Source organism: Narcine bancroftii, chromosome 5 (assembly GCF_036971445.1).
Source record: "Narcine bancroftii isolate sNarBan1 chromosome 5, sNarBan1.hap1, whole genome shotgun sequence".
Taxonomy (NCBI): domain Eukaryota; kingdom Metazoa; phylum Chordata; class Chondrichthyes; order Torpediniformes; family Narcinidae; genus Narcine; species Narcine bancroftii.
The window spans coordinates 97,754,780-97,780,721 of record NC_091473.1 but is presented as its reverse complement, the minus strand read 5'-3'; the positions used below and the strand labels follow the sequence as shown (position 1 = coordinate 97,780,721).

Sequence of the window (25,942 nt, the reverse complement as noted above, 5' to 3'; positions counted from 1 at the left end):
GTAACTTGTGATAGATATTCTTCTATTTTTTCCTCTTCCTTTAAAGATTTGGACTAATATAATTGTTCATAAAATTTCATAAAATCATCATTAACTTCTTGTGTTTTATATGTAATTTGACCAGTTTTTGTTTTTGTTCCTATTATTGTTCTTGATAATTAAAAAATGTTTTTGTTGTAATTTAGTCTTGTAAATAACCAGCTCTATGGCCCAGAGAAATGCTATATCATTTTCACTGTACACTGTATAAAAGTTTGTGATTTGTGGTTGTCTTATGACCGTCCCTTTAAGGATAAATTGTTTTTGTATAGTTACCATAGTTAGTACGACATCATATGTGGTAATATCTGTGTGGACTGGGAGTTCTCTTCTCATTCTTGGAATAACCATGGGAGGAGAGTAAGATTGAAATACTTTTGTTTGAATTTGTCATCTTATCATCTTATTAGTTTTAATCATTTCTTATATTGTTATGTCTAAATATAATTGAATGCTTTGTTAATTCATTGTTATGAAAATCTCAATATGAAGTTATTCAAAATACTTACATTTATATCAATGAATTAAAGGGTACATAAAGCTGCAACTACAAAGTTTGGTTTATTGGAGTGCTAAGATTTTAATTCAGAATATCGAAGCTTGTGTTTCTTTATTAAATGTAGATTACAAGGTAATAGCTAAAATATTGGCGAATAGACTTTCCAAATAGTAACCTCAATTAGTGGATGCTGATCAGGCAAGTTTTATTAAGAAGAGATATGCTTCTGATAATATTCTTAGATTGATTACGTTGGGTAATGCATCAAGTTAGCAACCCAACCTACCAATGGTGGTCGCACTTGACGCGGAAAAAGCATTTGACCAAGTTGAATGGAATTTTTTATATGAAGTGTTAGAAAAATTTAAGTTTGGGCCGTTTTTTACTGGTTGGGTTAAGGCATTGTATAAAAATTCAGTTGCTAGGGTGATGATGAATGACCAAACTGCTTTGTCATTCAAGTTAAGACGATCAACATGTCAAGGCAGTCCATTGTCATCAGCCTTATTTGCATTGGTCATAGAACCGTTAGATCAAGTAATCAGACAAAATAATAATATTAAAGGGATAGAATTGCAGATGATGAATATAAGATTAATTTGTTTGCTGGTGATGTATTGATATATTTAACACATACAGAACAATCTTTAAAACATTCACAAAAATGTTTGGAGCAATATGGTGTATTATCTGGGTAAAAGGTAAATTGGGACAAAAGTTAAATATTGCCAATTTCAGATGGGGATTATGGTGAGTGTAAACAGATTACAAAATTACAATGGTCTGATAAAATTAAATATTTAGGAGTAATGGTTGATGCAAAATGTCAATCGTTATATCAATTATGTACTATTATTGAGAAAGATTAAGATGGATTTAATTAAATGGAAAGATCTTCCATTGACATTAATAGGTCAGATAAATTTTATTAATATGAATATTTTCCCACATATTCAATACCTTTTTCAATTGATTCCATGTTTACTTCCAAAAGTATTTTTCCAAGATTTGAATACAACAGAACGGAAGTTTCTATGGAAGGGGAAGTTGGCGAGAGTAGCATTGCAGAAATTGACATGGAAATATGCTTTAGGAGGACTAAAATGAGGCAATTGCCTCATTTTCAAAATTAATATGAAGCCGCACAACTAAAATTTATTAATAGAATGTCGGATATTACTCAACCTCCGAGTTGGGCTAAAGTGGAATTAGCTTGTATTTCTGAGTCTCAGGTTCACCAGTTTATATTTAAGTGGGATTCTCATTTATTACAGGGATATAATATGCCTGTTTTAAAACATTTATTAGGGATTTGGACTAAAAGGAATTTTGCAATAGGTATGAAGGGTAAGATATCAATTCAAATTCCATTATATCAAAATAGGGTTATTCCTTAAATGAATAATAGGCATCTAAAGGCATGGGAATCTGAAAGTATAAAGGTGAAGGTATTTTGAAGGACAGTTTCTTTTAATCAACTTAGAGAAACATTTGGAATATCAGTTAATTCTTTTTGTGTATTATGAAGTTCAAGCTTTGGTAATGGATAATTATGGAAGAGAAATTAAATTACATGAACTAACAAAATTCGAGTTTCTGATTTTGCATAGGTTAAAAAAGGGCTTTATTTTTGATATGTATGCTTTGTTGCAAGATAGTATGGATAAACCAAATCTAAATGAATCTAGAAATAAATGGGAAGGTGATTTATCTTATGATATACCTCAAGAGGATAGGGAAGTTATGTGTCAAAATGGGGGTGACTAAATTACTTAATGTAAGATATAGTTTGGTTAATTATAATTTTTTACATCAGTTGTATTTGACCCTTGAGAAACTGAAGAAATATGGATTTAGTAATTCGGATTTATGTTTTAGATGTGGACTACATTTTTACATGCAGTTTGGCTTTGTGATAAAGTCCAACAATTTTGGGAAAAAATTAGAGTATTTTTTAAGATTAAATTGCCATTAGATCCAGAAATTTAATACTTAATTTAATACTCATTCCCATAGATCTTGCAATTACAATATGACATTTATGAGAACCACATACAGTATTAGAAATAGTTACTTTGGTAAGAAATTGATAATTTTTAAATTATGAATTCCCATTCTTTCTGTTATGCACAAACTAGGGGTGGCAAGAACCAAGGTTCAGGTCAGAGGCTGCACCTGACATTAGACACATTTACATTTTAGAAAAACTCACTGTATTCATTGCAAAATTGTATTACCTCAGGGAATGAATGGTACCATTCACTCTTCACTAATGATCTAAGTAGAATATTGGGCATGGTAGTAATCACTAACATTCAATGAACACACCCTTTATGCTTGTGGACAGAGGAAGTGGGACCATGCATTTCTTTCTTGGGTGTAATTTCAATAATAACAATGACTGACCTACTGAGTGGGTTGTGTGACCTGGTTCATCAGAGAGCTGCTGCATTAACTCCTGATTTATGTTTTCATTCACCACAGAAGATTAATAATTTTTGCTATTTTGCAATTTTTTTCAATGATAAATTAAACCAATTCAATTACACTGGACAATGACGATTTTGCTTCCTGAACACTTTTGGGTATATTTTATCAGAATTTATTGTCATGAACAAGTCATGAAATTTGTCATTTTATGGCAGCATCACAGGGCAAATATTTATATAAATCACCTTACAAATAAAAATAAAAGTCAAAGTAAGTAAGTTCATGAATCTGATGGCAGCGGGGAAGAAGCTGTCCTTGTGCTGCTGAGTGCTTGTCTTTAGGCTCCTGTACCTTTTTCACAATGGTAGCAAAGTGAAAAGGGCATGGCCTGAGAGGTGGGGGTTCTTGAGAATAGTGGCTGCTTTCTTAAGATTTACTCTTGTAGATGTTGTCCTTGGACAAGTTTTTTTGTTGTCGCACTGAGCATTGGCACCTCCGTACCAGACAGTGATGCAACCAGACAGTATGCTCTCCATGGTACACATGTCGAAGTTTTCGAAGGTCTTTACTGACATATCGAATCTCCTCAAACACCTCACAAAGTGTAGCTGCTGGTGAGTCTTCTTTGTGATTGCATTGTTACGGAGTCCAGAGGATCCCAAAAACCAGAAGCAATAGATATGCACCACAACACAGGGTTACTTAAACAAAAGTAGTTTTTAATTATATTTGAACAAGAAAACAGAATTAAACTTTAACTTATTACTATCAACTTACTTAACCTACTTAATTCCCCCTCTAATACTAAGCGCAGGTGTGCGTAATGTGTATATAAGCTTAGAAAATCTCACTGGTTGCAGGCGATTCTTGTACTGTGCACAGAAGTTAGCATTGATAAAGTTCACCAGGCTTTGGTGCTTAATAGGCAAATGGTTACCACTCGGGAGGGATCTTGTTGGTTTTCAGAGAGTGATTCCTTTTGTTCCAGGACATCCGCACTTGATTCCTTTCCAATCACTCTTGCTGACGAAACTTGCCCCCTTCAGGGTTTTCCAGGTGATCCTCTTTCTTTCAGGTCACCTTTCGGACAGCTGGTCTTCTCCTTTCACCAGGCCGTCTTCCAAAGTTTGCCAGCTTGTCCCTCTGGAACCCAAGTCTGTGCATGTCCTTCTCTCTCAGCTCCCTCCCTCCTTCTCTGTGAGCAAAGCTGTTCTCCCCTCTGCCTGCAAAGTTCACGTTCCCAGGCACGCTGCTGAATGTTGATACTTTGTTGCTTTCTGCAAAATAGTACTTTCCAAAAGTCCTGCAAAAATTCTGTGTTTTAAAATGTTTGTGTGCAACGTGCTCTAACAATTCCTCCCAAACCACCTCTAAATACTCTGTAACAGCATCGACATGGAGGCTCCTGAACAGGTCCTCGACGATGTTGACATCCAGGGGCTGGCACGGACACAGGTCTAGGTGCGCTGGCTTGAGGTGGTCAATGGTGAAGCTCTCCTCATGCCACTCAAATCAAGGATGCACGAGTTCTGTTCTGACACACCACCTTGTATGGGCCCTTGTACGGCCACAGGAGTGGAGTAGATTGTTTTTCCTGGAGATGTGTTTGACGGTGGTGATGTACTCCGAGATGTATGACAGGTGGCATTGCTGCCGTGCCGACCATTGATCCAGCACTTTGGTGAATGCGAAAATGAGGGGTTTGTGGTACATGAAGACCGTGAACTCCTGCCCCTTCAAGAAACACCAAATTGTCAGAGGGCGAGGTAGTGGGCAAGCAGCCCCTTGTCAAAAGTGCTGTATTTCAGCTCCGGGGGTCTCAGGTGCCGGCTAAAGAACATGAGTGGTTTCCATTGACCCTCAAATAATTGTTCCAGCATGCCGCCAACTGCTGAGTTGGAAGCGTCAAACGTGAATGCTGTGGGCACATCCACCCGCAGGTGTACCAGAAGGGTGGGATTTACAAGGGTGTCTTGTTGAAATCCACTGCTGACATGAAGCCAAACAGGACTTGCATGATTCGGACTGCTGATGGTAGGAATCAGTGGTAAAAGTTGATCATGCCCATGAACTCCTGTAGGCCTTTGACTGTACTGAGCTTGGCAAATTGGCATGCGGCCTCTACTTTTGCCAGCAAGGGAACCACTCCATGCTGGTCAATGCAGTGGCCAAGGAAATCAATGGCTGACAGCCCAAACTCGTACCTTGCGGGGCTGATGGTCAGGCCGTATTCACTCAAGCAGCGGCAGTGTTGGTGCAGGTGCGTTAAATGCTCTTGGTGTGAGCGGTTGGAAATCAGGATATCATCTAAGTAGATGAAGACAAAATCCAAGCCATGCCCCACTGAGTCCATGAGCTACTGGAATGTCTGTGCCGTGTTCTTGAGTCTGAAAGGCACCTGCAGGAACTTGAATAGGCCTAATGGGGTGATGAGGGTTTTCTTGGGGATGTTGCTGGGGTAGACAGGAATTCGGTGAAATCCATGGACTAGATTGACTTCTGAGAAGATGCGTGTCCCATACAAATTGGCCGTGAAGTCGTGAATGTGGGGCACTGGGTAGCAGTTGGCTGTGGTGATGTCATTGAGCCACGTGTAGTCGCCGCATGGCCTCCATCCTCCAGCCGACTTGGGCACCATGTGCAGCGGAGAGGCCCATGAACTGTCTGAGTGCTGGACAATCCCATCTCCTTCATTTTCCAGAACTCCTCCTTGGCGAGATGGGAGTTTTTCGGGCAGGAGTCTGCGTGCCTGAGCGTGTAGTGGGGGTCCTTGAGTGGGAATATGGTGCTGTGCACCATGCTTAGGGGCATCTGTGGAGAACTGTGGCCTAATAATGGTCGGGAATTCCACTAGTATCCTGGCAAATACGTTGCCTGACAAAGTCACAGAGTCCAGGTCTTGGCATTTACTAGGCACTGACCCTTGAGGTCCACTAGGAGGCAGTGTGCCCAGAGGAAATCTGCACCCAGTAAAGGATGTGACAATGCTGCCAGTGTAAAAGACCAGGTGAAACAGCTGGAATCGAACTGTAGTGGGATGGTTCACGTGCCATATGTGTGAATACTGCTGCTGTTGACAGCGGTGAGCACCAGTCCTGACTTCCCACCATGGGTGTTGTAGCTCGAGGGGGGGCAAGACGCTAACCTCCACCCCTATGAATATGAGGAACTTTTGCTTGGAGTGTCAGTCGCTCAAGTAAAGGAGGCTATCACGGTGATCAGAGAGTAGCGACAGCTGGCCCCGGCGTTTCCAGGAAAAGGACAGGCTGGGCAGCAACGGTGGGTTCAGTATTATCAGAGAGTAGGAAAGCTCCAACTTCAACAAGACTGTCAGCATTAGGGGTCTGAACAGACGGCATCCTGCGGATACCGTCCTAGGTAGATAGGGGTCTGCACGGATGTGGGATTCTGCGGATACCACCCAAGGTAAATAGGAGTCTGCACGGACGAGGCGTTCTGTGGATACCACCCTAGGTAAATAGGAGTCTGCATAGACGAGGAGTTCTGTGGATACCACCCTAGGTAAATAGGGGTCTGCACAGGCAGAACTGGAAAGCTAGATAAAATTAGGATCAATTGGACAATACAAAACCACAAAGTGGTAGAGAAAAAGTAGAAGTAGATTTGAAAATAGCAGAGTAACTGCAAAGAGTGGTCAGGTCAGAACAAAAAGACTACAACTGGACTAATTGATGAAGTGTGCCAAACAAAATAGTGCAACTGCAGTTTAAATATTAAGTTAAAAGTTCCCAGTTTTTAAAATCAATTATCGTAAAAACCTCTGAAATTCGGGAAATAAAAGAAAAAAAAGCTGTCAACCCAGTGGCCGAGGGTAGGGCACCTTTGACATAAGCATGTGTGATGAAATCGAGGTACTAATTAGGAATTATAAACCTAAAGATAAACCCGATATACGAGAATGAAAGGGAGAGCAGGAGGCGGAGAAACTGAAGCTTTTCAGGACAGGAAAGAGTCTGGGGGAAGCGCGTCAGGCAGTGACGATAACTGAAGAAGAAAGTAAAAAAAAAACCAGAGAAACTGTCTGAACAGGAGGAGAATCAGGAAAAGGAACCTACATAATGTGAAGCAAATGTAACTCAGTGTTCTTATTATTCAACCTTGATACAGGGATATAGGGGAGGGGCTATAAGGGTTGTGATTTGCCTTGTATGTAGAATAATGATGTAATCTTTTAGTTCAACTTGTTTTCTTGAGTGTATAAAAGTTGATGCATCCCTTTGTTAAATAGAGACTGCCAGAGACTGCTTTCAAGGCTGAAAGCAGTAAGAATTCTCTCAGGTTAACTTGGTATCCAATAAAGAGTTAACTGTACCAGTTCTGTGTGCTGTGTTCTTTGCATTGGGAAGTGGCAGTTTCAAAACAACATTTGGCAAACCAGCCAGGAGTTCAGGATTGAGGAATGCTTAATAGATGGTGTCAGTGACCAGCTGGATTAGCATCTAAAGAACGGGCCCGCAGAACATTTTCCTAGTTCTTCTCTTAAGGTGTTAGATCAACTGATCCCTCCCTCCCTATACCACAACACTGACGGACTCCAGATGAACTAAGAGTGTCGCTCCCAAGTACACAGAGGATAAAAGCTTGAGGATTTGCCCGGTGAGGGGATAAAAGTACCATCCAACATAACATGTTGACCTAGTTCTGACTCTCCGCCTTGGACTGGTTGTTAAAAGGGGAAATCCCCCACGCAAAGGTCAGGACCCTGAAGTGGGTGCAAAGGAACAAAAGGACAACCTGGGAAAATGTTGGAAATGAGTGATGTGGGGACCCCGGGACAGCCAAAGTGTTATTTATATCTGAAGTATGGGTAATTTAAAAAAAAATTGGACAGTGAGTTGTGCAACTCAGAAAAAAATTATAGTAATTGAGCAGGAGGCCAGGAAAGGGCTGTCCAGGTAAATTTAAGATAGAGTTAAAAAGGTAATGATATATCTGAAAAGGGACTGGTCCCATCCATGTTCCAATTACACGGAGCAGGAGGAAGAATTTATAGTGGTAGTAATACAGCTGTGGGAAAACGACTAATGTGGACAAACTAAGAGTTGGAGGGATAATGGGAGCCAGAGGGGAGGACACTTTGGGGTCCTCAGCTTCGTAATCAATGTAAACTTAATCCTGATTGGCAGCTCCCACCCTGTCTGTGCAGTATTTTTGTTAAGGTTGAAATTAAACTTTTCTCCACATAAGATGTGTAATAAAATTATATTTAAATAAGGAACAGACCAGCACCAACTACAGAATGTGAAACTGATTTAGCATTTCAGATTAAAGATATGATAATTACGATTAAAATGGTAACACATTCTCTTGCCCACACCCCTACACTAGAGCGAGAGAGATTTTTCTCTGCTAGCCATTTGTAACTGACCCAAGCCTCTGTTCTGCTAATTTTTCAAAACGGCTCTGAGCCCACATTAAATGTTCTACTTAAAACTCTAAAACATGTTAATGGTCTAAACTGAGCCAGTAATCCTTTGCAGAGTGCTATCTTGCAGCAAACCAAAAAGTAGCAACCTTCAGCAGTGTGTCTGGGAGAGCATGTGATCTTTGCAGGCAGGAGAGAACAGCTTCGCTCTCAGACAGGGAGGGAGGGAGGGAGCTGAGAGAGAAGGAGAGGCACAGGCTTGGGTTCCAGAGGGACAAGCTGGCAAACTTTGGAAGACGGCCTGGTGAAAGGAGAAGACGAGCTGTCCGAAAGGTGACCTGAAAGAAAGAGGATCATCTGGAAAACCCTGAAGGGGGCAAGTTTCGTCAGCAAGACTGATTGGAAAGGAATCAGGTGCGGATGTCCTGGAACAAAAGGAATCACTCTCTGAAAACCAGCAAGAACCCTCCCGAGTGGTAACCATTTGCCTGTTAAGCACCAAAACCTGGTGAACTTTGTTAATGTTAACTTCTGTGCATAGTACAAGAATTGCCCGCAACCAGTGAGATCGGATTGTGATCTAAATAACTTTTCTAATCTTAAATATACATTATACACACCTGTGCTTAGTATTAGAGGGGGAATTAAGTAGGTTAAGTAAGTTGATAGTAATAAGTTAAAGTTTAATTCTGTTTTCTTGTTCATATATAATTAAAAACTACTTTTGTTTAAGTAACCCTTTGTGTTGTGGTGCATATCTATTGCTTCTGGGTTTTTGGGGTCCTCTGGACTCCGTAACAGTACCATATTTACTATGTATTCATCATTATATTTACTAATTTACAAAGTAATAATTTACACATGCTATATTACAAAAGTAATAATCCATTATGTATTTACTGCACAAAGTCACAGTAAATGTGTAGAAGATAAGAGTAGCAAAGGATAATAAGAGTAAGTTAAAGTTAAGGCACCATGTGGAGGGATTTGATGAATCACGTGGTTCCAAACATGATTAGATTAATGGGTGGAAAATAATGAAAATAATTGTGGCGAGCCAAAGGATGACATACTGCCAAGATATATGGTTATGAATGATTGGGTGCAGAAATGTAATTAAGTCAAGAATGCAATATAAAAAGAGGTCGTGTACAGTGCTTGGTGGGCAGTCAAGTCACTGGTTGTTTTGATTGCCTCAGCCTTTGGTTGCAAATAAAGCTTTGAACTTCTTGAAGATTTCCGTTTCTAGACCTCATAAACCACAACAGTGGACATGCTCTGGAGAGCGAAGAAGGACAGCAGCACCAATCGTAGACCACATCAGCAAGCCCCACGAACAGCCCCTGGCAAGATCAAGGCCAGCGGAGAGGCAAGTGAACTCAGGACAATTATGCTACTATCACCATCGATGGGGTGGAGAGGCCCGCTGTTGGTGTTTTCGAGATATGCCCGGGCCAACTATCCTTGTGATAGCCTCCTCCACATCTGGACACGCATTTCCTGGTCGACACAGTTGCCGAACTAAGCATTCTACCCCTAGCAGGCCTCGACACCCACTGCGGCAAGCAGGGTCCAACACTGAGGGCAGCCAACAACTCCTGCATTTGAACTTTCGACACCTGTACTATCCCCCTTCATTTTGGCAACAGCTGCTTCACATAGATCTTCACCCTCACAGCAATGGCACAACCACTCCTGTGGGTTGACTTCCTTCGGGACCACTGCTTGCTTGTTGACCTCAAGGGACAACACTTGGTGAATGCCAAAACCTTTCAAGCTCTACCTCTGGGAGAAGCCAAGCTACTCCCCCCCCCCCACTCTTTGACAATGAATTCACCTGCAACCTGGTGGTGTTCTCCTCGATAGTGACACACCACAGTTCTCCAGAGCTGAGCCAAAGCATCACATACAAAGGCCCCCCGCTCCATGCCAGGGCATGCTGACTCCCACTTGAGAAATTCAGTCTGGCAAAGGAGAAGTTCAAAAAGATGGATGAGCTTGGGGTTGTGCAATGCTCTGATGGTCCCTGGGCCTCTTCCCTCCATATAATGCCCAAATTAGCACGGGACTACCACCTCCTCAATACGGCCACCATATCCGACAGATATCCTGTGCCTCACATCCAAGATTTGGCCACCCACCTGCATGGGGTACAGATGTTCTCCAAGATGAACCTCATTTGAGGGTACCACCAAATACCAGTTCACCCTCAGCATGTCCCCAAGACTGCAATCATAACCTCCTTTGGTTTGTTTGAATTTCTCGCTATGGGCCAGAGGACCCAGCAGCAATAGATATTCATCAAGACGCATGGTTACTTAAACAAAAGTTGATTTTAATTATCTTTAAACATGAAAATAGGATTAAACTCCAAATTATTACTATTAACTTACTTAACCCCCTTTTTATTCTAAGCGCACGTGTATGTAATGTGTGAGTAAGTTTAGAAGAGTTCTTTGGTTCACAGTCCAATCTCACTTCTCATTCCTCCAAGTTCACTAGTTACACTGATGCACTGGCCAATGCTACCTTCCTGGTCCACTCCATTTCGGAGACACCTACTGCCCTGACAGTCAATACCTCCAGCACAGCAGTAGTTCATTTCCTGGCTGGTCTTTGGAGGGCCTGTATATAAATGCTAATTTATATACCCTTGATCATTTTACCCTTGGCATTTCTTAATTCAACCATATAGCAGTTTACAGCACGGAAACAGGCCATATCAGCCCTTTGAGTCAGCGCCGGTTCACTTGAACAACTCCACTAGCTTCCGCCCTCCCATTCTCTGCCCATAACCCTCATCTCCATGTACACATCCAACATTCACTTAAATGACAGAAGGGACCCTGCCGCAACTATCTCCTCTGGAAGATCGTTCCACTCTGCCACCACTCTCCGAGTGAAGAAGCATCCTTTAACATTCCTTCTAAAGTTTTTCCCCCCTTACCCTTAACTTATGCCCTCTTTTTCCAACCTCTCCTGCCCTCAAAGGAAAGGGTCTACTCACGTCTAATCTATCTATTCCCTTCATAATTTTAAATACCTCTATCAAATCCTCTCTCAACCATTCCAATGAATAAAGTCCTAGTCTCCTTAATCTTTCCCTGTACTCTCGATGTTGTAACCCAGGCAACATCCTTGTAAATCTTCTCTGCACCCTCTCCACCTTATCTATATCCTTCCTATAATTTGGAGACCAGAACTGAACACAATACTCCAAACCTGGCCTCACCAATGCTTTAAATGGTCACAGCATCATTTCCCAGCTACTATATACTATGATTTATGAAGGCCAGCATACCATATTCCTTCTCAACCACCCTGTCTATATGGGAATCCACCTTCAAGGAACTTTGTACCATAACTCCAAGATCACTCTGTTCCTCTGTATATCTCAATGCCCTCCCCTTAACTGCATATGTCCTATTTTGGTTATTTTTTTTTTCCAAAATGCAGCACCGCACACTTGTCTACATTACTATTTGAATGGCAATAGATTAAGAGATGGGGAAGTGCAGAGAGACCTAGGGGTACTTGTACATCAATCTCTGAAGGCGAGCATGCAGGTACAGCAGGCGGTTAAAAAGGCAAATGGTATGTTGGCCTTCATATCAAGAGGGTTTGAGTATAGGAACAAGGATACCTTACTGCAGCTGTACAGGGCCTTGGTGAGACCCCACCTGGAGTATTGTGTGCAGTTTTGGTCACCTTATCTAAGGAAGGATGTTCTTGCAGTGGAGGGAGTGCAGAGGCGATTCACCAAGCTGATACCTGGAATGGCAGGAATGACTTATGAGGAAAGATTGCGCAAATTGGGATTGTACTCGCTGGAGTTTAGAAGATTGAGAGGGGATTTCATAGAGACATATAAAATTCTGGCAGGACTGGACAGAATGGATGCAGATGGGATGTTTCCAATGATGGGAAAATCCAGAACCCGGGGCCATGGTTTGAGGATAATAGGCAAACCATTTAGGACCGAGATGAGGAGGAATTTCTATACCCAGAGGGTGGTGAATTGTGGAATTCATTGCCACAGAGGGCAGTAGAGGCAGGTTCATTAAATATATTTAAGAGGGAATTAGATATATTTCTTCAGTATAAGGGTATTAAAGGTTACGGAGAGAAGGCGAGGACGGGGTACTGAACTTTAAGATCAGCCATGATCTCGTTGAATGGCGGAGCAGGCTCGAAGGGTCGAATGACCTACTCCTGCTCCCATCTTCTATGTTTCTATGTTTCTATTAAATTCCATCTGTCATCTTTCAGCCCACTCTTCCAAACAAACCAAATCCTTCTGTAATCCAAGAAAACCTTCTTCACTATCCACCATTCCCCTTATTTTTGTATTGTCTGCATATTTGCTTACCCTGTTAACCACCGCCTCCTCCAAATCATTCTTTCTTTGGCTTGGCTTCGCGGACGAAGATTTATGGAGGGGGTAAATGTCCACGTCAGCTGCAGGCTCGTTTGTGGATGACAAGTCCGATGCGGGACAGGCAGACACGGTTGCAGGGGAAAATTGGTTGGTTGGGGTTGGGTGTTGGGTTTTTCCTCCTTTGCCTTTTGTCAGTGAGGTGGGCTCTGTAGTCTTCTTCAAAGGAGGTTTCTGCCCGCCAAACTGTGAGGCTCCAAGATGCACGGTTTGAGGCGTTATCAGCCCACTGGCAGTGGTCAATGTGGCAGGCACCAAGAGATTTCTTTAGGCAGTCCTTGTACCTTTTCTTTGGTGCACCTCTGTCACGGTGGCCAGTGGAGAGCTCGCCATATAACACGATCTTGGGAAGGCAATGGTCCTCCATTCTGGAGATGTGACCCACCCAGCGCAGCTGGATCTTCAGCAGCGTGGACTCGATGCTGTCGACCTCTGCCATCTCGAGTACTTTGACATTAGGGATGAAAGCGCTCCAATGAATGTTGAGGATGGAGCGGAGACAACGCTGGTGGAAGCGTTCTAGGAGCCGTAGGTGATGCCGGTAGAGGACCCATGATTTGGAGAAGAACAGGAGTGTGGGTATGACAACGGCTCTGTATACGCTTATCTTTGTGAGGTTTTTCAGTTGGTTGTTTTTCCAGACTCTTGTGTAGTCTTCCAAAGGCATTATTTATTCTGTTGTCTATCTCGTTGTCGATCCTTGCATCTGATGAAATGGTGCAGCCGAGATAGGTAAACTGGTTGACCGTTTTGAGTTTTGTGTGCCCGATGGAGATGTGGGGGGGCTGGTAGTCATGGTGGGGAGCTGGCTGATGGAGGACCTCAGTTTTCTTCAGGCTGACTTCCAGGCCAAACATTTTGGCAGTTTCCGCAAAACAGGACGTCAAGCGCTGAAGAGCTGGCTCTGAATGGGCAACTAAAGCGGCATCGTCTGCAAAGAGTAGTTCACGGACAAGTTGCTCTTGTGTCTTGGTGTGAGCTTGCAGGCGCCTCAGATTGAAGAGACTGCCATCCGTGCGGTACCGGATGTAAACAGCATCTTCATTGTTGAGGTCTTTCATGGCTTGGTTCAGCATCATGCTGAAGAAGATTGAAAAGAGGGTTGGTGCGAGAACACAGCCTTGCTTCACGCCATTGTTAATGGAGAAGGGTTCAGAGAGCTCATTGCTGTATCTGACCCGATCTTGTTGGTTTTCGTGCAGTTGGATAATCATGTTGAGGAACTTTGGGGGGCATCCGATGCGCTCTAGTATTTGCCAAAGTCCTTTCCTGCTCACGGTGTCGAAGGCTTTGGTGAGGTCAACAAAGGTGATGTAGAGTCCTTTGTTTTGTTCTCTGAACTTTTCTTGGAGCTGTCTGAGGGCAAAGACCATGTCAGTAGTTCCTTTGTTTGCGCGAAAATCATTAATGTAATGATAAACAACAGGGGACCCAGCACTGATCCCTGAGGTACCCCGCTCGTCACAGGCTTCCATCCTGACAGACAGTTGTCCACCATGACTCTTTGCTGTCTATCTTCCACTCTGAACCCATCTCACTCTCTGTATTAATCCCTAGTGACTGAACCTTCCTTGCTAACCTTTCATGTGGAACCTTAGCAAAAACCTTACTAAAATCCAAATAGATCACGTCAATCACCCTACCTTCATCCACTTTTCTTGTCACCTCTTCAAAAAACTCAACAAGAATCATCAAACATGACTTTCTCTTCACAAACCCATGCTGGGTGACTCTGATCAATCCTTGCCTATCCAGATATTTGTACATACTATCTCTAAGAATACCCTCCATAATTTTTCCCACCTCCGAAGTCAAACTTACTGGCCAATAATTAATTGGCCTGCACCTTGTGTCTTTTTTAAACAATGGAACTACATTTGGAACCCTCCAATCCCACAGCACCACACCCTCCTCCAGTGATCATTGAAAAATCACTGTCAGAGCCCCTGCTATTTGCTCCCTGACCTCCCTTAACGTCTTGGGGAAAAATCCCATCAGGGCCAGGAAATTTATCCACCTTTATTGACCCTAGAAGCTCCAAAACCCTTTCTTTACTAATCCCTATCCTTTCCATAACTAAGCCATTTGCCTCACCGATCTCACATAGTCCAATGTCCCTTTCCCTATCTCCCCCATCTCATACGGTTCCTCACATGACTATGTTACCATTTTCCAGTGGACCCACTCTATCCTTAACCCTCCTTTTACTATTTACGTATCTGTAAAATCCCTTAGGATTCACTTTCACCTTATTAGCTATGAACACCTCGTACATTCTTTCTGTCTTTCTAATTTCCCTCTTAAGGTTCTTTCTGCAATCTAAGTAATGATCATATATTTCATCAATCTTTCATTTCTTATATTTAGCATAGGCCTCCCTCTTATCCTGAAACAACTTCAGAATTTTCCTAGAAAACCACGGCTCCCTCGAACTTTTGGTCTTGCCTTACGGCTGGACTGGAACATAAAGATCCTGTACTCTCAAAATCTCACCTTTAAATACCCTCCAATTTTCCTCTACATCCTTTCTGGCAAAAAGATCAGCCCACACAACTCTCTGCAAATCCCTTCTCATTTCTTCAAATCTGGCCTTCCCCCATTCAAAGGAGGATTTCAATGCCTCAGTGGTGGAGATGGTCTACAGCACACCTCTAATTATCCCCGGGGAGTTCCTGGCCGCTGATAAATGCCCGAAAGGCCACATAGTGAACCTTGAGAGCCTGTGGAGAAAACTTGTGTCCTTGGTCCCACAGCAACCCCCACCACTCAGCCAGCCAAAGCATAGCTTCCTGAATGACCCAAGGACTTGGCGGTACAAATTCATGAGGAGGGGCGCACACAGGCCACCATTATAATGAGGCTACAAGGGGCCCTACAAGGTCATTAGAGACAATGGTTTACCTTGGTCCTTGTCATCAGCGATAAGGCCGAGACTTTTACTGTTGACTGCCTGAAAGTGGCATTATCTGGATTGTAACAAGCAGACCTCCACCCCGCCCCTGCGGTGCAGGAAAGCTATGGACAATGCTCTGGTCGCTGGTTCTGGGGGAGGGGGATGGGTCATGTAGTGGCCTGTGCACAGAGCTGTGAACCAACCCACAAAATGGCCGACGAACGCGGTGACCACGTGGTCCTGAGTTGGGGGGGGGGATGGGTGACACCCGGCTGTCATCCAAGGTGACCTTCCCACAGTGGGAAGACCGAGAATGCTGGCCAACCAGTGGTCAGTGCTCCGATGACACGGGGCCCTGACGTCAGCACTAGAGGCCCATATAAGTAGAGCTGCCAGTGCAATAAATCAGTCTTTTATTTTGACTCCTCGTATCTGTGACTTCCTTCCACACTCATTGTAGTGAGCACGCTGCACAGGACCCCGATCACCCCGCACACAGTATCTTTCAACTACACCCATTGATAGAGGTATTTAAAATTATGAGGAGGATAGACAGAGAAAATGTAGATAAGCTTTTTCCAATGAGGGTAGGTGAGATGCAAACCAGAGGATATGGGTTAAGGGTGAAAGTTTAGGGGGAACATGAGTGAGGAACTTCTTCACATGAAGAGTGGTGGGGGTGTGGGACGAGCTTCCAGCTGAAGTGGTAAATGCGGCCTCAATTTTAACATTTAAGAATTTGGACAAGTACGGATGGAAGCGGTATGGAGGGCTATGGGCTGGGTGCAGGTCAGTGGTACGAAGATAAAAGAATTGTTCGGCACAGACTGTAATCATTCTATGGTATGATGCCCACAAGACTTTGGAAACATCAAAAATGGTTTCATGGACACACACAAAAACACATGCATATCCCATGTCACATTGTGGAACATTTCCAGTCTTAATTTTCTTCAACATTTATCTGTATATCTGCAGATTTAGCCCTTGGCCATGTATTAAGCCCAGGTTATTGCAACAGACTTCTAAACAGATATTTGATAAAAATGCTCAAGCAATTGAAATAGAAAACCTTATGTATTGAATGCTTACAGGAACTGGGCATAACCTTATCTTTTACTGTTTTGGCTGAGTACATAAGAATCTGTCAAAGTTTAACCTGATGTAAATTCATTTTGAACAAAAGACAAGCAATGAGTAAGTAATTTTCATTTGATAGTTACAAAATCCTAGCATGGTCTATTCTCTAATTCAAGTAAAAAAACAAGGTAGATGGAAAATTAATATCAAAGTTGTCATTTTGCAAATACATTTCATTTATGCAGAGTACTTTTTGAAAAACTGTAGTTGGACAAAATAAATTGGATTGCTAGGCCTGCTAGGAAAACTTTGCTAGAAGAAATGCTCTCCTATTAAAACCATGAGTTACAGTACCCGACAGAAACCCAGCTTACATTGGGAAGAATCATGTTAGTGTGCCTCGAGAACTCATCTCATTTCCATATATTAGCGGATCATCAAATGACTGCCAATGTGGCAGGACAGTGTGGCTGCTTGGTAGCATTGAGCCATAGAAACTTGACTGGGAGTTCTATTCCATTAGAATCTCCAGGACATTAACATAATGACCAGAGATAGTGCAACATAGAATACAAGAGCACTGAAGTGATGCTAGAACAATGCACGATGCTTGTTAGGACCAGCAATGTGTACTGTGTGTAGTTCTGTACTCCACAATACATAATAGATACAATTGTCACAGAGAGTGTAGAGATTTATGATGGCATTGTCATTACCAGGAAGCTGTGGCAATGCGAAACTACCAGGTTGGGACAAATGTTCCCCTCCTTTTTCACAGAAATTATATTACAACCACACATCATTTGCACTCACCCGATCAGAGATATTTCTGTTGTTTTATCCTTCCCTTACCCACCTTCTTGGCTGCTCAAAACTAACTAGTTTTCTCTCTTATCGAGTTCTGATGAAGGGCCTTTGACATGAAACGAACTTTTTTCTCTTCCCACAGATGCTGCTGGTTCACTTACATTCAGTAAAGTACTTGGATATCTTTCATGAAATAAATGCAAGTTTTTTTTTGGTCCTGAGCAATAGGAAGGGATTTCCTTCAACTAAATATTTGTATTGTCCTCCGTAAATCCATGCACCTCATGAATAACCAGGAATTTGCTTGCTTATTATGACAGAGAAGTCTGCCAGTTCACCCATCGGGTCCATTTCAGCCCATTAGTCCCATTACTCTTTTTAAAAACCTTTGTCCTTTTGTTGCATTCCTAAAATAAGAGGTAAGCTACAGTAATTAATCCACAAGGAAAGGGGAGTAAACCTGAGTACTGGGGGACACAGGGAGAAGCCCCATACAGACAGCACCCAAGGTCAGAATAACATTGGGCAGTGGAGAGCAATGAGACAATATCCAGTTTTGCCATTTTTGCAAGTGTGAGCAGAAAATGCTGGAAATATTCAACATTAAGCAGATTCTGAACAGAGAAACCTATTCTATGAGTTTTCTTACCTTTCCAGTTCTATGAAACTGAATATCAAGAGGGTTACTAATTTAGTTATCCCATCATTTGCAACATTATAACATAGATCAATGCACCACAGAAATAGGCCATTTGGCCCATGAATCTGTGCAGATTGCACAGAAAGAAAAACAAAATCAATGATGAAAAAAAGCTCCAGCTTCGCCAGCCACTCCAATGGATAGCGTGGGTGAAGATGCCTCCTCTTCCCAACAAATGCTATATCTGGGAACTCTGTTGCAAGAATTTGGAGGTCTGGGACAACGTTTCACAAATGTGGAGATTCTATTAAAGAGCTTACCACTTCAGTGAAAGAGGTGAGTGAAGTCATTAGCGATTTAACTGAAAGAATGGATAGCGCTGAGAGAAATCTCGGCAAACATGACAAACAAATTCAAGAATTGCAAAAGGAAGCTGAAAATGGGTGCCAGAAAAGCAACTTCTTCTGGACAAACTGCATGGAGAACTTCAGTCAGGGAACAATGTGAGAATGGTCAGCCTGAGAGAAGGTGCAGAAGGCAAAGATGCTGTGAAATTCTTTGAGATCTGGATTCCTCAAGTCTTTCACACTGAAGAACTCGGCAAACGAGTCCACATTGAACATGCTTACTGAATGCTTGGACTGAGGAGAATGGGTGAAGCCCACCCTCAATTCGTTTTGGTGAGATTGCTGAGCTTCAAGGATAGAGAGGTGATCCTGATAGTCGCTTATGAAAATACATGGCATTCTTGTCCCCCAATAAAGTGGGACAATGCAGAGATCAGGTTTTTTCAGTACTTCAGCAGCGTGGTAATTCAGAAGAGAGTTCGACATGGTCAAGAGGTTGCTCCGTGAAAAGAAATTTAAGTATGCAATGTTGTACCCAGCAACACTGAGAGTGGAAATCTCTGAAGGTAACAGAAGATACTTCAAATTGAAAGAGGAGGTGAAAGAGTTTATTCAACAACTATAAAGAGGAGCAAGAAAAAGATAGATCCAAGAAAGGTTGACTGAAAAGACTGATGTAAATAAGATATTTTATGGACATAGTAAAGTTTTTTTGTGAAGGTCACCTTAATTTTATTAAGAAATCTATCTACACTTTTCGGGGAGCTCTGAGATTTGTAAGAAGGTACTGAAGGTAACAGCACGGTGCAACTCTGGTTTAAGGGGGGGGGGTAATGGCGTCAGTAGGGGAGTTTAGTTTTCAAGATGGTAATTTATGGTGGGGTTCTTCTTTCTCATTCTCAGAGGCTTTCGCAGGCTTTTCTTTGTGGGCCTCAGGGACTTCCTGTCTATGTCACCATCAGAGGAAAGGTTGCTTAATTTTTAGGGTGAGGGTACAAATCATTGAACTGTTTACATATTTATTTATCTGCACAGAACTTATAACATGCTGCTATGGATAAAATATTGAAGTTTATAAGTTTTAATGTTAATGGCTTGAACGGGTCGGTCAAAACGAAAAGAATACTCACATATTTAAAAAAAGATAAAAGCCAATGTGGTATTTCTCCAAGAAACACATCTTATTAAAGCAGAACACGACAAACTGAAACAGTTATGGGGAAGGGGGGGGGGGCATGTCTTTTCTTCATCATATAATTCAAAAGCAGTGGGAGTGGCAATCCTGATTAACCAAAATATTTTGATTACCATCGAAAATATTTATGCGGAATAAGCGGGTAGATATATAATGATAAACAGCAAAATTTATTCAGAATCTTGGACGTTGATGAATATTTACACCCCAAATTATGATGTTGAGGCCTTTTAAAAGCAGTAGAGGAAGACAAAATATATTGAACGTTGGAGCCTTTAATTTTTGTTTCAATCCAATTCTTGATAAATTGGCAAAAAAAGTAACAAGAGCTAAGTTAACTCTTTCATACATGAAAAAATTCAACTTGATGGATGTGTGGAAGCAGTCCAACCCTAAGGAAAGAGAATATTTCCGTTGAGTCGATCAAGTAGGCAAGGCTGCTCCCTCTCTCTGGCCTATTTGGCGATAGAACCTCTAGCAGAAATGATTAGGGGTAATCCTGAACTTAAAGACTTTGAGGTTGGGCGAGTCCAACACAAAATTAGTTTGTTTGCCAATGTTAAAATGTTAAACATGTCTGAACCCGAAAGGTCAATGGAAAAACTGTAGGAAATTTAAACAAAATGTGGAAGAGTATCAGGATACAAGATAAATATGGATAAAAGTGAAATTTTACAATGAACAAATCATGACTACGAATGTTTTAAAACAAATAGTATGCCTAAATGGAAAAGTGAAGGGATTAAATACTTGGGAATTATGCTCGATAACAACTTGAATAACATGTATAAGTTGAATTCAAGCGAGGAGTCGGCATCGGAGTTTCAGCGGCGTTCAGAGGAGGAGGAGGAGTGAGGAGAGTGTGACGGGGTTAATTGGTCGAGGGCCGATAAAAAGAGGGTAAGATAAAGGAGCAACCAGCGAGGAGCAGCCCAGCTAGTGAGTGGGGCTTTGAGGGTTTGGCTCGCGAGGCTTCGGCAAGCAGGGGCTGAGGAGAGCAACTGCTGTGACCGAGGTAAGGGAAAAAGATAAGTGCAGTCGAGGGTATTATTCTACAAGATAATGGAGTCAGCTAAAGCTGTGGATTGCTCCAGCTGCATGTGGGAAACTGGGGACAAAATACTTGTCCCAGACAACCACACCTGCAGGAAGTGCATTCAGCTCCGGTTCCTTACTGACAGAGTTCGGCAACTGGAGCTGGAACTGGATGAACTGTGGGTTATTCAAGAGGCCGAGGCAGTCATAGAGAGGGATTACAGAAGTAGTCACCCCAAATGGACAAGACACAGGCAGATGGGTGACTGTCAGGGGAGGTAATGCACATTTAATGCAGAGTACCCTCGTGGACATTCCCACTGACAATAAGTATGCTGTTTTGGATACTACTGGTGGGTGGTGGGGATGATCTACCAAGGATGATTCAAGGAGTTTACGTCTCTGTCATAGAGATTGACTCCTTGGCTCAGAAGGGAAAGGCTGTGAAGAGGAGAGCATTAGTAATAGGGGACTTGTTAGTTAGGAGGCCAGACAGGAAATTTGCTGGGATACAGAGACTCCCAAATGGTATGTTGCCTCCCAGGTGCCAGGGTTAGGGATGTCTCAAATTGTCTCAGCAGCATTCTGGAAGAGGAGGGAGAGCAGCCAGGTGTTGTGGTATACGTGGGGACCAATGACAGAAGCAGAGGTAGAGACGAGGTCCTCAAGAGGGAATATAGGGAGTTAGGTAGAAAGTTGAAAGACAGGTCCTCGAGAGTAGTAGATTGCTGCCTGTGCCATGTGCTAGACAAGGTACAAATAGGAAGTTATGGCAGATGAACGCATGGCTAAAGAGTTGGTGTAGGGGGCAGGGCTTCAGATTCCTAGATCATTGGGATCGCTTCTGGGGAAGGTCAGACCTCTATAAAAAGGATGGGCTGCACCTAAACTGGAGAGGGACCAATGTCCTGGCAGGAGGGTTTGCTTGAGCCATTGGAGAGGGTTTAAACAAGTTTTGCAGGGGGAGAGAAATCATAATGAGAGCAAAGAGAATAGGATAGCAGTGTCAGGGAGTTACAGCAGAGGAAGGATTAAAAGTAAAGAGGTGGTCAAAAATGACATAAAGTAAAGGCAGGTGAGCAGACAGGGGAAAGAGCTGTTCAACAGGAATACAGCATAAACAACATTGATAGCAGGCTTACGGGCACTATACTTAAATGCATTTAGCATCAGAAACAAAGTAGATGACCTGGTCGCTCAGATTCAACTAAACAGGTACAACATCATGGCCATTAATGAAACATGGCTCAATGAGGTGTGCGATTGAGAGCTAAATATCCGAGGATACACAGTCTATGGAAAAGATAGGCAGGAGGGTAGAGGTGGAGGGGTGGCTCTAATAATAATTAATTGACATTAAATCAATAGAAAGAAGGGACATAGGATCTAAAGCAGTAGAATCAGTATTTGTTTATCATTTATATTAATGATTTAGAGGAGGGTGTGGTTAACTGAGTAAGCAAATATGTGGATGATACGAAATAGGGGGAGTGGTGGATAGTGAGGTAGGTTTTCTTAGATTACAAAAGGATTTGGTTTGTTTGGAAGAGTGGGCTGAAAGATGACAGATGGAATTCAATGTAGACAAGTGTGAGGTGTAGCATTTCAGTAAAAATAACCAGAAGAACATATGCAGTTAAGGGGAGGGCATTGAGGCACACAGAGGAGCAGAGGGACCTGGGGGTTATGGTACATAGTTCACTGAAGGTGGATTCCCATGTAGACAGGATGGTTAAGAAGGCATATGGTATGCTGGTCTTCATAAATCATAGTATAGAGTATAAGAGCTGAGAATTGAGGCTGTGGCTGTTTAAGGCATTGGTGAGGCCTGGTTTGGAGTACTGTGGTCAGTTCTGGTCTCCAAATTATAGAAAGGATATAGATAAGGTGGAGAGGGTGCAGAGAAGGTTTACAAGGATGTTGCCTGGCTAACAGCATCTGGATTACAGGGAGAAATTAAGGAGACTGGGACTTTATTCATTGGAACATAGACGACTGAGAGGGGACTTGATAGAGTATTTAAGATTATGAAAGGAATAGATAGACTAGATGTGAGTAGACTCTTTCCTGAAGGCAGGGGAGGTTGGAACAAGAGGGCACGAGTTAAGGGTAAGGGGGAAAAACTTTAGGAAAAATATTAGAGGATGCTTTCTCACTGAATGAGTGGTGGCAAAATGGAATGATCTTCCAAATGAGATAGTTGCGGCAGGGTCCCTTCTGTCATTTACGAGAAGGTTGGATGAGTAGATGGAGGTGAGGGGGTTGGAGGGTTATGGGCGGAGTGAGGGAGGTTTGAGCTAGTGGAGTTATTCTAGTGCACCGGTCCGGTCTCAGCATCTTTTCCATATTCCATCGTGTGGTATTTAGCTGGGAATTGGACTTCCAGAAAACCGCTATAAACTTCCTGGCTACCGCCAAAGTAATCTTCTCAAACAAAATTTGGAATTTATTCAGTCTAAACTACACTTCTTCAATATCCCCCAAGAGGAACAGCTCCAGGCCCTGTGGAAAATCCACTCGTAATTTTTTTTTTTTTTTTTTTTTTAAATAAAGGATTATCCCCTAGGTCTTCCCAAAAAGGTCTCATCTTTGAGTACAGCCAGGTAGAGTGGATGACAGTTCCTACCTCCACACCACATCTAAAACACATTTTTGAAATCTCAGACTTTGACCTGTGTAGTTTCTGAGGTGTAAGGTACAACTGGAGCAGGACGTTATACTGCACCATTCTGCATCTGGCATTGACAACCCCATCACACAGTCCAGACACAGGTCCTGCCACCATTCTTCATTAATTGTTGTACCCAAGTCCAGCTCCCATCTCTCCCTCGACCTTATCATTACAGATCTTTGATAAGGGTCGTATGCGCCATGTGTGGGATTGAGATAAGTTTTTGGAATGCTTTCGCTGTGGTGGGTGGGGGAGGGGGGCATGAGTTGGGTCAAATATGGACTTTGGGTATGCATATGTACATGAATATCTTTGTTTATTGGATTTGGTAAGTCTGTGAGAACTAAAAAATATTCAAAAAAAGAACAATTCATCGTAGACAGAAAATGCCCAGGATTATTTTTGTTAATTTTGTCATTTGAGTTATTTCAGAGCAGTTCTACATTTATTAACATATTGTGTGTCATAGACCACCTCTGTGTTAACCAAATCTTTGAATTCTTAGGGCTGCTGGGTTCTTTGGAAATGATATATAGCAAAGTTTCCAGCACTTATCCTCCTGAAACCTGCACCAGCCCAAGTAACTTCCTTTCAGCTCTATGTTTCTGATTTGCTATTCATTCTGCAATTTGCCTTCTGACTTCAAATGTTCTGACTGTTTTATTGGAAAACTTAAACATACTTTTCTCTTTTATTCTCTCTTTTCTTTTCTCTCTTCCCACCTCTCTCACACGTGAGACATTTGATCTTGAAAGCCATTGAGAAGCTAAAGAAAGAGATGTTGTAGAAACAGAGCGAGAAAGATAAAGGAGTTGTTTTTCCTTACAGTCCTAAATAATAGCAAGGTGTTTATCAAGGACAAATGGGAACAACTTTGCAGTGAAGGAAATAATACCGTGGAAATTACCCAGCACATCAGCCTCATGTCATTGGATAGTAGTTTGAAATATGTCTTCAGTTACCATAGCAACTGCCAGACTGAAAGGTCAGTATTTGAGTTATTACAAAATAAATTGCAATCTTGTCATTTTTACTTTGAAGAACTATATTTGGAATAATGTAAGTGTAAGAAGGTAAAAGAGCAATGTTATTTGAATCTATATTAACATGCACATACAAAAACATCAGGCTTATCAAAATTACACCTCTCTTTGCAGTGTTCCTGCCATAACTCTGTCTAATTTTCAGTGGTTAATTTTCTTGTCAGCAGATTCCCAATGTTACTATCATTCTGTAAAAATGTTGCAACATTCTGAAGTAAAAAGGCAGAATTTTTTTTGGTCCAGATACCAGCATCTGCAGTCTCCTGTCTTTCGGTAGAAGTGAGTATCTGGAGAAACATACCAGACATCATGACTATCCTTCTGTACCTGAACCATTTTGGATTTCGGGAATGTCTGATGTCTCGCAGCAAAAGATTCACAAATTTTGACCCCATTTAAGTGGCTTTGATTGAAGTCCACCAAGAACCTAGTCTATCTGTGCAGAGAAAAGGTTTTCTGAGGGGCACACTCCCCAGGTGGTTGAAGGTAGTGAGACCACAATTTTATTTACTTCTCTTGATATCTTGTTACTGGAGCACACTCAATGAACTCACCAGGGCAGCCAAAGTAACAGAACAATCCACCTTAACAAATATCTTGCATTCCCAGCCACCTTACCTTCTGCATACCTGTAATAAAGAAGACAGCATCTTTCTTTCTTGTGTGTGCTCCTTCAAAACCTAATGCAAAAATAAGTGGTGAAAGATAATCAATAAACTGTTTCTCTCTCCACAGATGTTGCCTAATCTTGTTTTGGATTTTCAGCATCTGCATTATTTTTAGATTTTTGATTATTATTAATCAAAGAGCAAAACATTTTTTTAATATTTTTGTTCCCTCCATTAGAGTTGTTTTTTTATTACATTCACTGAGAGCTTTCCTTCTTCATGTGAATTCAGTCACCTTCAATAACAGCAGTCGGTTGCTTGAAAGAATTATTGGCATCAAAAGCAAACACTGTGACAGGAAACTGTGCCTGAACTCATAAGTCTTCTTCCATTAAGGTACATTTGCCAGCACATCTGCAATGATTGAGGATAAAATGGGAGGATGCCAGTGAGGTGAAATGTTTTTCAAATAGGGGGCAACTTGTCCACTTGCGTCTGAAAAAAATAAGTGGGTAAATTATTCGGTAAAACCATGGTGGTAGGATAATTTATAACGACCTCGGTTTTGGGTGAAGTCTTGATAGCACACTCATTTCATTTTCCACTCCATAAATTTCAATAAAATATTCTAGACATTTTTCAGTACTGAGATTTCCCCCAGTGATCATTGCATCATAGACCTTTGGTTTTCCCCGTCAGCTCCAGGATGTTGCCAAGATGTTGTCTGGATTAGAGAGTGTGCATTCTTTCTTTTTTTGAATATTTTATTTTAACATCTTTTACATAAATATAGTAAAATACTCCATGTACTGCTTGCATACAAAATAAAAATCC

At 41.9% G+C, this 25,942-nt stretch overlaps 1 long non-coding RNA gene across 1 annotated transcript in view; it reads right to left on the bottom strand.

Moving 5' to 3' along the window:
- The window catches only part of LOC138762755 (uncharacterized), a 31,023-nt gene extending 5,842 nt beyond the window's left edge, over positions 1-25,181 (bottom strand). Inside the window, exon 1 of the long non-coding RNA XR_011357120.1 lies at positions 25,119-25,181. This is a non-coding gene — a long non-coding RNA (uncharacterized lncRNA). The remainder of the gene's footprint in view (positions 1-25,118) is intronic.
- Between the last annotated feature and the right edge of the window lie 761 nt (positions 25,182-25,942).